Source organism: Anabrus simplex, chromosome 4, assembly GCF_040414725.1.
Source record: "Anabrus simplex isolate iqAnaSimp1 chromosome 4, ASM4041472v1, whole genome shotgun sequence".
NCBI lineage: Eukaryota > Metazoa > Arthropoda > Insecta > Orthoptera > Tettigoniidae > Anabrus > Anabrus simplex.
In genome coordinates, this window is record NC_090268.1 from 281,995,106 (window position 1) to 282,011,900 (window position 16,795).

Genomic DNA, 16,795 nt, shown 5'->3' on the forward strand with positions numbered 1-16,795 from the left:
ATGGAAGGAAATATCACGGATATAACTTAAAATACAGACGTGTCATGTTTGCAGTAAAGTTATCATATTTATCCACGTCAACAGGAAGTCCAGTTGATATGGAATGCAGAATCACAGCAAATCTCTGGATTATATCTTCACTGATTCCGGTAATTCTAACTGATTTGACTGGATCACGAAAGAATCCGCGAGCAGTATTCCCGTCATTGGAATTTCCTACTCCTCTACATTTAGGCTGATCGACGATTAGACCCATTTCGGAGTGAAATCATGCTGCTATCTGCTGCTTCCTCATGACTTTGTCTTCGGGTTTTCTAATCTGCCATGCTTTTACCTCAGGTCGGTAGGCAATATGCAGAAGGCATTCAAACAATCTAATGTATGCATGTAGGGGTGAAAGACCAAATGAAAAATGGCTGACATAATCTCTTTCTGATTCTAACAGAATATCGTTCATGGTTTTAGGTGTAGGTCCACAAACATAACATTTTTGTGCTGGCATTTCACTCAAAGAATTGCAGACTTTACCATCAACAATAGTCAGGACACAGTCAGAAATTACATTAAAATTCATGTCCTCAGCAACAACTTTAGTGGAAACCAAAGATCTTATTTTTTCCTCAATACAATGAACTTATCTCTTACACGTATCTGATGTCTCCTTTCATACAGGATCTTGATTGGACGACAAGATCTTGGAGAGGAAGGACGAGAATTTTGCTATAGAACCCTGTCTGTTTTATCCGTATTTGAAACGGAATGTAACTTAATAATTTCGTGTGGCTATTTCTAGCCTAGTGCAGCCCTTGTAAGGCAGACCCTCCGATGAGGATGGGCGGCATCTGCCATGTGTAGGTAACAGAGTGTTATTGTGGTGGAGGATAGTCTTACGTGTGGTGTGTGAGTTGCAGGAATGTTGGGGACAACACATACACCCATCCCCCGGGCCATTGGAATTAACTAATGAAGGTTAAAATCCCCGACCCGGCCGGGGAAACTACCTCACTCCTAGTATGCCTCTTCATTTCTTAATCTAATATGTCCTGCATCAACTGACTTAATTCGATTGCACTCCATTGCCTTTATTTTGGATTTGGATTTATTTATTTTCATCTTGTACACCTTCTCCAAGACTGAGTCCATACAATTCAGCGATTTCTCCTGAACTTCTGCAGACTCAAATAATAATAATAATAATAATAATAATAATAATAATAATAATAATAATAATAATAATAATAATAATAATAATAATAATAATATCCAGTACTCTCTGACAGAGGAAAGCCACGAACTGCTACGCTGGCGTAGCAGGGGGAGAGGTGATACTCCCACGTGGCGCGGCCCAGGTGGTGGATAGGGGGGGGGGGTCCTAACCGGCTTGCCGGCGAACTTGAGGGAAATAAAATACCTCTCGCGAACCAAACATGCACCCCCTGTGGTTGTGGGAGGTAGACGAAGAATTCACCCACGGTATCCCCTGCCTGTCGTAAGAGGCGACTAAAAGGGGTGACCAAGGGATGATCCAATTAGAACCATGAAACTACTTGTAATTAGTACCATCACGCAGAGAACACCATGGGCTGCATTTACTTGCGCGTAGTACCACTGTGTTAGGTACGCGATAGGTTTGTGATTAGTAGCGACAGTGTGTGAATCAGGATGTGGGTCCTAGAGTACCTGTGATTCGTACCCCTATATGAGCGACACCATGGTTCTGCCTTACCTATGCTCAGTTCCCACTATATGAGGACTTCCACGGGATAGTACGAGTCCCTGTGGTTAGTCCACTTATGTGAGGAGCGCCATAGGTTTGCGTTGCCTTTATAGGTTTGCGTTGCCTGCAAATAGCGCCGCAATGTGCGAAACACCATAGGTCTGTGTTACATGTGCGCATTACACTACCTGTGAATAGTACCATGCTGTGTGGAATACCGCGAGTCTCAGCTACTTTTGATTAGTACCGCAACATTACACATAGCATGGTTCTACTTTCCTAGCGATAAATACAATTATGAGGGGCTGATGACCTGGATTTTGGACCCGTTTCGACTATAAGCATAATCGATTCATCATCGTGCTATAGAAGCCGTCCCTTGGTCAGTAATACAATTGTTTTGTGCCACCTTCTGTGCATGTGAGGCACTGTGGGTCGGATCCAATGATCATTTTAAATTCATATCCGTCCATCCATTCATTCTTCGTCCTCATGCTTTGAATTCTGGTCAGTGGAGGATTTTGGACTTTTAAGTTGTCATTTCAATTCGTCTCATTACGAACCATTAGGGGCCGATGACCTCGGTGTTAGGCCCCTTTAAACAACAAACATCAATCATCAATCAACAGAGGAAAGCAACAGACCAGGAAATTATTCATATCGCCTCATCCGCGACCCGATATCAAGAAATAGGACGAAGGGGCAGGAATAATAATAATAATAATAATAATAATAATAATAATAATAATAATAATAAAACCGAGCTCGATAGCTGCAGTCGCTTAAGTGCGGCCAGTATCCAGTAATCGGGAGATAATGGGTTCGAACCCCACTGTCGGCAGCTCTGAAGATGGTTTTCCGTGGTTTCCCATTTTCACACTAGGCAAATGCTGGGGCTGTACCTTAATTAAGGCCACGGCCGCTTCCTTCCCATTCCTAGGCCTCTCCTATCCCATCGTCGCCATAAGACATAACTGTGTCGGTGCGACGTAAAGCAAATAACATAATAATAATAATAATAATATGCAAGCGAATGTCTGGCATTAAACTATAATTTAGATAAACTAGAAATACTAGAAAGGCGAATCATGAGGAAAATATTAGGCCCACAAAACACAGCAGAAGGTTGGAAATTACGAAGTAATGCTGAAATATATAAATTAAAAAAATAGAAAATATATCAAATGTAATGAGGAAAAGGAGACTTATGTTTCTTGGACATTTATATCAAATGCAAGATAGTAGATTAACCAGTAAGATTTTCAGATATTTGTGGAGTAAGAAATCAACGACAAGCTGGGTCAATGAAGTAAGAAAGGATTTAGAAAAAAACAATATAACAACAGAAGAAATAAATAATAGAGATGGCTTTCGGGAAAAAGTATTGAAAATAGGATTCCAAGGTAGGAAAGTAAAAACGACTGGTTCAAAGTGGTCTGAAGACAGAAAGAAGAAACATAGTGAACAGATGAAAGCGTACTGGAAGAAAAGGAAAGAACGAAGAAGAAGGAATTGAAATTGGCACGTGGTCCTCTGGTGGCCCATTCGAAAGAATAACAATAATAATAATAATAAACTGCCACGTTGGGTTCTTATTCGATTTAATGACGTCCAGATTTTTCTGGGTAGGTTGAAACCAGGTGGACGGTTAACTGGATCCAGAATAAACCTAATTTGTCTGGGTTTGAACAGAACCACATATTGCGTCATATTCGATTTGATTCACGTTAAGCTCTTCTTGGATCAATCTCTCACCTAGTATCCATAATGGTTTCCTAGAATAACCTGAAGCGTTGATGTGAGCAACCCTGATATATCAGCACTAGATAATTTTCACGGCATTTAAGCCATTCTTTATTTTCAGTGACATTTGTCTTCTAAGATCAGAGGTAGGAATGTTAGAGAGTTATAGCGCAGAAGCTTTAGGACTTATGATAGATAGTGAGTTTTCAGAGAGACAGTATGCCAACATACGAGTTGGGGGGAAAAGTAGAACAGTGACATTTATCCAACCTATAGTGTTGTGAGAGAAACGAAACTGAAGTGCTACCCTCCAAAGGCAGCTCTCAAGGTGACAAGAGATCTCTGCTGAAGTAACATTGCAGGCTCTTGAAGACCACACAATGTATCGACTTGTAAGTGTGCAAGCTGATGTTAAAAACAATGTATTCAAGACAATGATACGGTAAAAGCAGTGTTCAAGTAAGTCTGTGACGGCAGTAGTAATCAGACTGTTTACAAACAAAAATTTCAGTCCGAAAATACAGAGTTAAGTGACTGATATATTTGTTATTTCTCTGATTTGAAAGCCTATTGCGGCGATGATTCTACAATATCCTTAAGAATCCCTGTAGTCTCCCTTTTACCAGAGAACCTAAGTGATACCTCCGCTGCCAATACAAGTTCATGAGATTTCTCTTCTACTAAAGGCTGGATATGTCTGCTTTTTGTTTTATCTCCACTTTCAATAAAAATCTTCCTTGTTCTCTCCATTTTTGAAGGATCAGGTTTCTCCTTGCAAGTCCCTCGTCTTTATTAAATGATCTCCATCGAGCCATGCACTGCATTTGGTAAGAAAACTACCTTTCTTCCTACAGCACTACTTCCATTTTATACCAAAATTCCACCTAAAAGCACTCGGATTTTTTAATAGTCTTTAAAATGTCCTAAGAAGAGTTATCCAGGTCATATTTAAGATCTACAAAAGCATATCGTCGTTGCCGGGACAAAACCTCCTGTGTGAAATATTTTAGCTTAGAACTTTGACCGGTAAGGTTCTGTCATCTAAGGTTCAATATTGTGTGAATATTGTCAAGGCATTCTCGCTCTTCATAAAGTGTGTGCTGCGGGTCTGTATATCTTAAAAAATATTATCACCTAGGAGGTTTTGTCCCGGCAACGACGATATAATACTTCAGTAGAAGCCTTAATATACACTACCTCCTCGAAGAGTTCCCGTCTTTTCACAGAACACCGACGTGCCTGTGGAGTTAGTTCTGTAAACAGTATTATATTTATCAAAAAGTCGCAAATAAACACAACATTTTAAAGATGAAAAAATGAAGAAGACACTATTAGGCTATAATGTTGTAGTCATGAATAGGGCTAAATTCTTACAAGATTTTTTAATATATAAGTCTACGGGAATTTAATGAATTTTGAAAGTAATCATTACTTTTTCATTGGTCAAAATTGACTCTGTATAACGCAACGAATATAATTCCGATAGTTATTATGGACATTAAAAATATAAGTGCTTACCTATTGCGACAACCTAATACAAAGATTTAATGCGGTTCTTCTTCACCGTGTTGTCGCAAAGAGAGTTCCTTGTCGACTAATACATCAAGATGCGCGCTATCGAAAGCGCCTAACGTATCGCAACTTCAGTGTTTATTTTATCTTGATTTATGACAATGAGAGTCAAAACAAACTCAGGCTAGTGTAGTGCAGACAATGGTAGACGAAATGTATAGGGTAACATATTGTTTCAATTAGCTTCCCAAAACGGCTTTTGTCCAGCTAGATATGATTCCCTGGCCCACTGTGCCCCGTTGTGAAAACATTGGTGTCAGTGCTTGATGGCTCATTAATAGTTGATTACTAAATCAGTATTTAAATACGACGCTAATTGAACTTCCTCGGTACACGGTATTTCAACCATCGCAGGTGCCTGTACCGTTTTATTCACATCGTTACTTTTTCGTGGTTAACACCAGGATCGTATTGCGTAAAGGAAATTTTCTCCTTAGCCTGCTTTACTTTTCCTCTAAGCTCATTGTAACAATTTTTTTCACCTTCATCTTTTCACCGAGCTCGATAGCTGCAGTCGCTTAAGTACAGCCAGTATCCAGTAATCGGGAGATAGTGGGTTCGAGCCCCACTGTCGGCAGCCCTGAAGATGGTTTTCCGTGGTTTCCCATTTTCACACCAGGCAAATGCCGGGGCTGTACCTTAATTAAGGCCACGGCCGCTTTCTTCCACCTCCTAGCCCTTCCCTATCCCATCGTCGCCATAAGAACTATCTGTGTCGGTGTGACGTAAAACAAATAGCATCTTTTCACTTCTCCCGAAATGGTGGAGGTGATTATAGTGTTAAGGGAGAGACATCCCCGATGCGTCGTGGGTTTCAAGCATCGATATGCCTATCCCATTCAAACAAACTGGGTCCGGACCGACAGCTGACATCTTTGTGGTCGGAAGAAGTTACGGCGTGCTGGATTAAGTGGGTCAGACAGTCGAGCGTTGCTTTTCTTTGTCGAAGTTGGCGGATTCGATCTTGGTTCTGCTCAGTTATATTTGAAGGTGATGAAATATGTCAGCCTCGTTTTGGTAGATGTACTGACACGTCAATAATCCTGCGGGCAAAATTCCAGCACATTGTCGTTTTTGCAAACCGTAAAAGTAATTAGTGGAACGTAAAACAATTATTATTATTATTATTATTATTCTTATGCCCTCTGACCTTGTTCCCAGTTTATTGAAATCTGCTCTTGATGTGAATTTAGTCCAGTTTTACGCCCAAATTCCCTTACTGACGCCAACCCTTGGTGGAAGGGTGTATTCAGTATTGTGTATTTTTATAGTGGTTGGTGTCCGGCTCCATGGCTAAATGGTTAGCGTGCTGGCCTTTGGTCACAGGGGTCCCGGGTTCGATTCCCGGCAGGGTCGGGAATTTAAACCATAATTGGTTAATTTCGCTGGCACGGGGGCTGGGTGTATGTGCCGTTTTCATCATCATTTCATCCTCATCACGACGCGCAGGTTGCCTACGGGAGTGAAATCAAAAGACCTGCATTTGGCGAGCCGAACTTGTCCACGGGAACTCCCGGCACTAAAAGCCATACCGCCATTTCATAGTGGTTGGTAGTGTGGAGTGTTGGGTGTAGATAAAGAGAAGTGTATTAAGATGAACATAAACTCCCCAATGCCAAAGCTATAGGAATTAACCATTCGGCAGTTAAAATCCTCCTCGGAAATCAAATCTGAGGCAGTCTGGACGGGAGGGCAATACGCTGACCATTCAGCCAAAGAGCCGCATTGGGACGTAATTTAAATAATTTACTAGCCTGTCAGCACCTCATGAAATCTGCCATGTTGAGTTTCCAAGTCTAAGGGACTACTTTTCATATCATTAACCTCTCAATAATGTTCTCAGTGCGAGAAATCCTCTCTCTGTATCGTGAGAAAACTTTGGTTCGAATCTCGGATTACCCAGTGAACACTCTGTAGTTCATCATCTATACGAAGGAGAATCTTACATCCCAGGCTTTACAACATTGGATTTCAGTAATACACGTCTTTATATCGAATAGTTTGTGATACAGTAATACTGTTGCAATACATTTTGAGATACTTAAATATACTTGGTACATAATCCGTTCCTTTTAATAAAGTTCCCAGCATTGCAGTTTGTACAGGATGCTCCCAAAAATGCGGGAAGTAACAGGGCGTGTAAAGCACACCTAAAACAACACAACACGTCCCCATGAACGTACGGTCGATCGTTTACAAATGGTGTCAGTTTATGTTATTAGAGGAAATGCTGGATCTGTACCTAAATTCCTTTCCATTCTTACCCGTGTCCTATCCCATCATCGCCGTAACATCTCTCGGTGTCGAGGTGGCGTAAAACAAATAGCAAAAAAATGTTATTAGAGGAAATGGAAGGGATATTTTGTATTGATTTTGGAGTTAGAAATATGTCTTAAGGTCTCGTATCGTTTAATTTACCGTATAATCATTACAAGTTCGATGATATCTATATTTTCCTTCATGGCCAAAATAATGTCATGCACGATTCGCGAGAACACCGAAAATACGTTGGTCAGAAGTCTAAAAGTCATCGGACCTGTGATACGTTTTGAACATTTCTTGTACACGAACATAGATTCAGTTGCTCCAAGCTGGATGTGCCAGGTTGAGGTAGGCCTACTACCAATTATCTCAATACAACTTTGATATGTCTGTAACTCGTAGACGATCGACCACAGGGCATCTGGTCATAGGGACGTTTTGTGTTGGTGTGCAGTGTAGGCTACAACTTACGCCCCGATTACTAGCCACCTAACTATCACCTTGCATTCGGGAGATAGTGGGTTCGCACCCCACTGTCGGCAACCCTGAAGATGGTTTTCCGTGGTTTCCCATTTTCACTCCAGGCAAATGCTGCGGCTGTACCTCAGTTGAGGCCACGGCCGTTTCCTACCCGCTCCTAGCCCTTTCCTATCCCATCGTCGCCTTAAGACCTATCTGTAGTGGTGCGACGTAAATCAGATTGTAAAAAAAAAAAAAAAAACCTATACTTTCCACCCTGATCACCCTGAATTTAAGGCAAGGGACTGGGGTTATACCGGATCTTTGGGAGATACGTACTTTCTTTCTTCCTGTTGGTTACCGGGTGGGCCCTGAATACATTATGACGTCAAGGTAATGGTGTATTTTTTTTAAAAAAATGTTGAAAATTGGATGTTTCTGGCTCGGGTAGTATTGAATAATGAACAACTTTGGGCTTATCTGACATACATTACAATATTTTGTAGTGAGAAAACATTCGCTTCTTGTACAAAGAACGTTTTCATTCAACTTACGCATGCATGCTACCTGAAGCTGCAGTACTTGTTCTGTACTTGGAATTGCTTATTACACATTACGCATGCAGGATACGCAGCCGCAGTGAAGTGGTGTGTACAGCTGCAGTGCGGTGATGTACTTAGAATAATTGCTTCTTACGCATTACGCATGCACACTGCCTGAAGCATGGCACGGCGGATGGTATAAGCTGAGGGGCAAACGAAGCAACTACCTATCTCACAAACATCCCGCTGTGGGTGGGGGCGGTAGAATATCACCCACGGTATTCCCTGCCTGTCGTAAGAGGTGACTAAAAGGGGCCCGAGAGGCTCCGAACTTTGAAGAGGGAGTTGGCGACCACGGGGCCTTTAGCTGAGTCATCTCATTGCTTCCACTTGTTTGTGCTAGGCTCCTCACTTTCATCTATCCTGTCCGACCTCCCTTGATCAATTCTTGCTCTTTTCCTACCCGATAGTATTAGGTTTTCGAAGCCTAGGGAGTCTTTCATTTTCACGACCTTCGTGGCCCCTGTCTTCTTTGGCCGATATCTTCATTTTTCGAAGTATCGGATCCCTTCCATTTTTTCTCTAGAGTTAGTGTTACATAGACGGTGGTTGCCTAGTTGTACTTCCTCTTAAAACAATAATCACCATCACCACCACTTCACAAACAGCGCACTCTACTTCAAGCTCCTCCCTCGGATAAACCCTTCGCTAAATTAAAAATGATCATACTTTACGAACTGCGGACTTTCATCCCCACCTTCCGTAAGGTTATTTAGTCTCTCAACACCGTGTGTTGGGCAGGGAAAACGAAATTTGCAACATCGTTGTGCGGCAGTAAAAGCCAGGCCTGACCTCCCCTCTCCTTGTCCCCTTCAAATCCATCTTATTCACCACTTGGACACTTAGAAGCGATAGTACGTGCTAATTTTAGTCTCCGTGAAAGTTTCACGACATGGGGTGATTTGTTGCCGCCCACGCTGAGGCGCGCCTTGTTCAAAGACCGGATGTTTCCCGTACCAATATATACAATGACTGACCCTCGCAAACTGAAATCTAGTAGGGGTGGCCAGTTTCCCTCCTTCCGCTAATGACTCCTTCACTGATGAATGGGCCGCGATAAACTACGGAGTTCCGACATTAGTAGATTATGTGGGGTCGACCTGGCTCCTCTCTGTCGACTCTTTTTTCGCTGAAAATTTTAAGTACCAATACTACTGGATGGTATTGTAAGGTTGTTGATTAGATTAAATATGTCGTTGTAATTTGGTTCCTTACATCGTAGATTAGTTTGATGCAGTTCCCCACGTCACCCTATCCTGCGCTTAACTTTTCATTTTTGCATAAATAATATATTCTGTATTCATGCCTTGGTCGGCCTCTTAACTTACCCGCTACCAATGCATACGCAAGGGGGTGGGCGAGTAACCACTCAAGCGGTAATGAGCCTGCCTCACCCGGAGACCCCGGGCTCGAGGCCCGGCCAGGTCAGGAATTTTGATCCCCGTGTGGGTAGGGGTGGTAAAATATATCTACGGTATCCCCTGCCTGTCGTTAAATGCGAATGAAAGGGGGACAAGCGGCTCTGGATTTTGGAGAGTGGGTTGGCGTCCACAGTTCCCCTAGCTGAGTCTGACATTGCTTCCACTTACTTGTGCCAGGCTTCTAGCTTTTATCTTTCCTGTCTGACCTCCCATGGTCACCACTTGTTCTCTTCCAACGCCGACGATATTAGAGCAGTGTTTCTCACCCTCTTTCAACATACAGCATTTTAAATGATATTACATAACCTCGAAAAAGCCCTGAAGATGGTTTTCCGTGGTTTCCCCACTTTCACACCAGGCAAATGCTGGGGCTGTACCTTAATTAAGGCCACGGCCGCTTCCTTCCAACTCCTAGGCCTTTCCTATCCCATTGTCGCCGTAAGTCCTATCTGTGTCGGTGCGACGTAAAGCAGCTAGCAAATATATACATACATACATACATTATCATTATAAACTGTTATGCCTTTCAGCGTTCAGTCTGCAAGCCTCTGAGAATTTACTAAACGTCGCCACAATCCTCGATTTGCAACTAGTGTTGTGGCCTCATTTAGTTCTATACCTCTTATCGTTAAATCGTTAGAAACCGAGTCTAACCATCGTCGTCTTGGTCTCCCTCTACGTCTCTTACCCTCCATAACAGAGTCCATTATTCTCCTAGGTAACCTATCCTCCTCCATTCGCCTCACATGACCCCACCACCGAAGCCGGTTTATGCGTACAGCTTTATCCATCGAGTTCATTCCTAAATTAGCCTTTATCTCCTCATTCCGAGTACTCTGCTGCCATTGTTCCCACCTGTTAGTACCAGCAATCATTCTTGCTACTTTCATATCTGTTACTTCTAACTTATGAATAAGATATCCTGAGTACACCCAGCTTTCGCTCCCGTAAAGCAAAGTTGGTTTGAAAACAGACCGATGTAAAGAGTTTCGTCTGGGAGCTGACTTCCTTCTTACAGAACACTACTGATCGCAACTGCGAGCTCACTGCATTAGCTTTACTACACCTTGATTCAATCTCACTTACTATATTACCATCCTGGGAGAACACACAACCTAAATACTTGAAATTATCGACCTGTTCTAGCTTTGTATCACCAATCTGACATTCAATTCTGTTGAATTTCTTACCTACTGACATCAATTTAGTCTTCGAGAGGGTAATTTTCATACCATACTCATTGCACCTATTTTCAAGTTCCAAGATATTAGACTGCAGGCTTTCGGCAGTCTGCCATTAAGACCAAGTCGTCAGCATAGGCCAAACTGCTTACTACATTTCCACCTAAGTGAATCCCTCCCTGCCATTTTATACCTTTCAGCAGATGATCCATGTAAACTACGAACAGCAAAGGTGAAAGATTACAGCCTTGTCTAACTCCTGTAAGTACCCTGAACCAAGAACTCATTCTACTATCAATTCTCACTGAGGCCCAATTGTCAACATAAATGTCTTTGATTGATTTTAATAATCTACCTTTAATTCCATAGTCCCCCAGTATGGCGAACATCTTTTCCCTCGATACCCTGTCATATGCTTTCTCTAGATCTACGAAACATAAACACAACTGCCTATTCCTCTCGTAGCAATTTTCAATTACCTGGCGCATACTGAAAATCTGATTCTCACAGCCTCTCTGTGGTCTGAAACCACTCTGGTTTTCATCCAACTTCCTCTCAACGACTGATCGCACCCTCCCTTCCAAGATGCCAGTGAATACTTTGCCTGGTATACTAATCAATGAGATGCCTCGATAGTTGTTCCAATCCTTCCTGTTCCCTTGCTTATAGATAGGTGCAATTACTGCTTTTGTCCAATCTGAAGGTACCATACCAACACTCCACGCTAATTTTACTACTCTATGAAGCCATTTCATCCCTGCCTTCCCACTATACTTCACCATGGAGTTTATTTACTATCCTTTCCACTTCCTCAAGCATAATTTCACCAACATCATTTTCCTCCTCCCCATGAGCTTGGCTGTTTGCAACACCACCATGATGATTTCCTTTTACATTGAGAAGATGTTCAAAATATTCCCTCCACCTCTCCAGTGATTCCCTGGGATCTATTATGAGTTCACCTGAATTACTCAAAACACTGTTCATTTCCTTTTTCCCTCCCTTTCTAAGATTCTTTATTACTGTCCAGAAAGGTATCCCTGCTGCTTGACCTAGCCTTTCCAGGTTATTACCAAAATCTTCCCATGACTTCTTTTTGGATTCAACAACTATTTGTTTCGCTCTGTTTCTTTCATCTACGTACCAATCCCTGTCTGCTTCGGCCCTTGTTTGGAGCCATTTCTGATAAGCCTTCTTTTTACGTTTACAGGCTGCTCTCACTTCATCATTCCACCAAGATGTTCGTTTTTTCCCATCTTTACACACAGTTGTTCCTAGGCATTCCCTTGCTGTTTCTTCTACAGCATCCCTGTATGCCACCCATTCACTTTCTATATCTTGAACCTGCTTACTGTCTACTGTTCGAAACTTCTCACTAATCATATCCATGTACTTCTGTCTAATTTCCTCGTTCTGGAGATTTTCTACCCTTATTCGTTTGCTGACAGATTTCACTTTATCTACCCTAGGCCTAGAGATACTTAGTTCACTACAGATCAGATGGTGGTCTGTATCATCGAAATATCCGCGAAAAACTCGTACATTCCTAACATATTTCCTGAATTCAAAGTCTGTTAAGATATAGTCTATTATGGATCTGGTACCCCTAGCCTCCCATGTGTAGCGGTGAATAGCCTTATGCTTGAAGAATGTATTCGTAACAGCTAACCCCATACTAGCACAGAAGTCCAGCAAACGCTTCCCATTCCCATTAGCTTCCATATCTTCCCCACATTTACCAATCACCCTTTCGCATATTGATTTGAAATTTAAGACATAAATATTATAATGAGAGACATCTATTACAATGAAATGAAATGAAATGAAATGCCGTGTGGCTTTTAGTGCCGGGAGTGTCCGAGGACATGTTCGGCTCGCCAGGTGCAGGTCTTTTTGATTTGACTCCCGTAGGCGATCTGCGCGTCGTGATGAGGATGAAATGATGATGAAGACGACACATACACCCAGCCCCTGTGCCAGCGAAATTAACCGATGATGGTTCAAATTCCCGACCCTGCCGGGAATCGAACTCGGGACCCCTGTGACCAAAATCCAGCACGCTAACCATTTGTCCATGGAGCCGGACATCTATTACCATGTAATAGAAACATAATAATTTATACTTCGCATTTTTATATAGATACACTATGGCAAGTATGATACATTACCTTACAATATTTCATTAATAATTAAAACAAGGTCGTGTAAGAAACAAACAAACTTAATGCCCTTTCATTACGTCCTTTATTTGTGCCCGAATATTTTACCTCATCCTGTATCATCTTCAAGAGTTCTTACACTTGAGTAGCCTACTTCATTTCAGAAAATCCTGTTTTGCGTAAATAGGATGTAGAAAAAGGAAGGATAACTTACACAGTCTTATTAGAAATCACTTCGCTGTGCTTCTTTCCGAAGGGAAATCAAGACCGCTACCTTCGCAGAATTAGGACTGGGAAGGAAGCGACCGAGCCTTAATTAAGGTACAGGCCCAGAATCTGTCTTGTGTGACAGTGGGCTTCGAACCCACTGTCTCCTGAATGCAAGCTGATAGCTACTTGATCCAGACCGCGTTGCCACTCGCTCTGTAGTCCTTTAGGGGCCTATCTAAGTTGACACAATTGTAAAATATATTCTGAACTTCATAAAAATGTGCCCTACCGGCTTCACATGATACTCAAGGTCTGTAGCGTAACAGGTAGTGCTGTTAGATGCCATACTCTGAGGCCCCGGTTTGTTTCCCGGGGCTGTCACAAATTTAAGACTGGAAAAAGGGCTGGTATGTAGTTAAGAAGGTGCATGCAGCTCACGTCCTTAAGGGCTGTGCCTTAAAAGATCCCAAGGATGGGAAAGGATTTTAGTCAGATACAGTAATTTTATCAATAATGTACTCTCACGTTCCTTTTTTGAATGTCATTTCACAATTTTTCGCTTTCTTGTTCTCTGAATTTGGGGTGCATCTTATATTCGTAAATACACGGTAGTTCTCGCAATTGCATAATCTACAGTTTGAATCACTGACGGCAATGATGAACTTGATGATGATGATGATAATAACTATTGAATCATGTTTGCTCAAAATGGTTAGAGCCATACAAACTTGTTAAGCATTAAGTCCGATCTCCCCCTCCTCTCTCACTCTCTCTGCCGTTTCTACTGGTGTATAGAATGCCATTCTAAAATTAATTACGTCTTTATTAACAGTGCGCACTCCCCACTCCCTCCTCCTGTTTAGTTAGCCGTTTCCAGTCGTTAATGAACAAATATTTACGAGTTCGGGCTACATTGCGTTTGAGTGCCGCTGATTGGTTCATTAGTAGACTACCCGTCTTAGCGTTTCTACCGCCTTGTTTTTAAATTCTTTTTTATAGTGGTTGAGTAGGCATTCTCTGATTTATGTTGATTAAAACTTTTTCGGCGTGGAAGTGAGACAAGTTCTGACCGTGGATTCAAATTTTAAAATCCTCTCTTCAAGTTATGAGTGCCTTTTGGCTGCTTGGATTTTAACAGTTTCGTGCGTCGTCGGCTGGAAAAGTTTCGTTTCTTGCCCTGTTTTAATATTCATATGGTTGGGCACGATAGGTAAGTAAATGAGAGTGCAATGCAGTTGCTGCTTCTACTGAAGGGCAAGTAATGATTGCTTCTTACATACAACACATTGTAGACTGGATTGCAATTAAAACCCTAGGGTTTTGTTTCACGTAAAACCTTGTGTGTATGACTTTAAAGTGACCGTGTCATTACGGGAGTCCACCATGAAGATATCATTCCCCACGAGAATTAAGAAATTCTCAGGAACAACATGAGGCTGGAGTGTAGGCTAAAGATTTTACCACAACTTCAGTTTGTTTTGGAAGCAAGCAAGCTTGAAGTGTTCCGTGACTGTTGTGATGGTGTTTTAATACGATACGGCAACATCATTTCGTGGGGTGTACATTTAGAAACGCGGTTTATGTTGAATATAGCCGTTATTCATTACTGCAGTTACGATCATTATCAGCGTTAATTATTTTATATAGGCTTTTTTATCAATAATTACAAAAACTCTGTCGAGTTAATACCTTTTCCGCAGGTATTTGCTAAGAACTTCCAGACCAAAAATGTGAAGAGAGGTAACCGGGGTAATAGGCTAGTCTACATATGAACTCCCAGGGGTGAAGACAAGTGAATTCGAAATAATGAAATTTGGTAGCAAATTATCCTCTTCCGAACGTGGCAGCTCAGGTATTGATTTTGCCGTCTGTTTTATGTGGTGTCATTGAAGTGGGCCTATATTCTTAAAAATACAGCTTTATGTCTACATTTGAAGTTTTGTTGCTATAATTCATTGTAACTGAGAATGCCATTTCAACGTAGGCTACTGGTATTAGTCCTTTGTATTATTCTATTAATTTATTTTACACGTCATGATTTGCTGATAAATGCTTGTAAAGGTTTGTTATTTTCTACTTTGCTGGTTGTAGGATTATGGACGAAGGTCGAACATCTATTTATGTTTGTAATATTTATTTTAGAAGGTATAGTAATATTATTTCGCCGTTTTAAACTTTTGAAACGCAGTTTATGTTAAACATAATTATTTTTTGTGGATATTGTGTATTGCTGGGTTTTTTTTTCTGGTTTTAGAGTTGTTCTTGCATGTTTCCAAGAAATACGGTGGAAGATATTTTCCTGTGACAACGATGCGAGTTCAATAAACAAAATCTGTCTGTCATATTTTATTCACACCATCGTATGCCATCTTTGATACTCAGGCGCCATGACCTAGCTTCATAGAGATGACAGAGATTACAGAGGTACCGGGCCAAACTGTTCGTACTAATGTATAAAGGGAGACTGAGTTTGTTTGTATGAAACGGATAATCTCACAACTTACGGGACCGATTTTGAAATTTCTTTTACCATTTGAAAGACAACATAATTGCGGGTGACGCAGGCTGTCTATCATCTCGGAATATCAGGGTGTTTCTCGGGTAAGGCAAAGAACCATGCAGTTTGATGAAATCCTACTACGTGTAGCCTACTTCCCATACAATTCTGTATACAATGTAGAACTCCGTAGCGAAGCACGGACACTCAATTAGTATGACATAAAACAATTTTTCAATTTCAATCGCACAATGAGGATTCATTTGATTGATTGATTGATTGATTGATTGATTGATTGATTGATTGATTGACTGCTTGATTTATTTATTTATTTATTTATTTATTTATTTATTTATTTATTTATTTATTTATTTACTGATTTATTGATTGATTTAGTTCATTCATTTAGCAGTATTCGATTATTTGGTACTCCTTTAAAATAAGAGGGAATGATTATTTCGTACTAATAATAATAATAATAATAATAATAATAATAATAATAATAATAATAATAATAATAATCGTGTGGTGTCAGTTACCAGGTTTTAGGCCTTCTGGTGTGCTAAACTCTAAGAGGACTGCACCAGTTTCGACATTTTGATTTGCTGTCGTCTCACAGTAAAGCGCAGTTCTATTGGATAGTTCCTACGGTTGAGTTAATTTTGTCGGGTAATTGTATAGTACGCCACTAGAGATCTCTAATATGCTAAAGGTTATAATATGTAATGTCGGGAATTTTGCCCGGACTTCAAAATTTGGCTTCCTCGGCCGGTATCGAAACCATGATCTTCGGGTTTCGTTATATTCCCCTTTAAAGCAATAACATTCACTGCTAGTTTTGTTTAATTATGTCGGTATTTACATTGCCTGTAATAATAATAATAATAATAATAATAATAATAATAATAATAATAATAATAATAATAATAATAATAATGGCAGTGTAGCTTCCGGAGAGGTCTGGTGCATGTC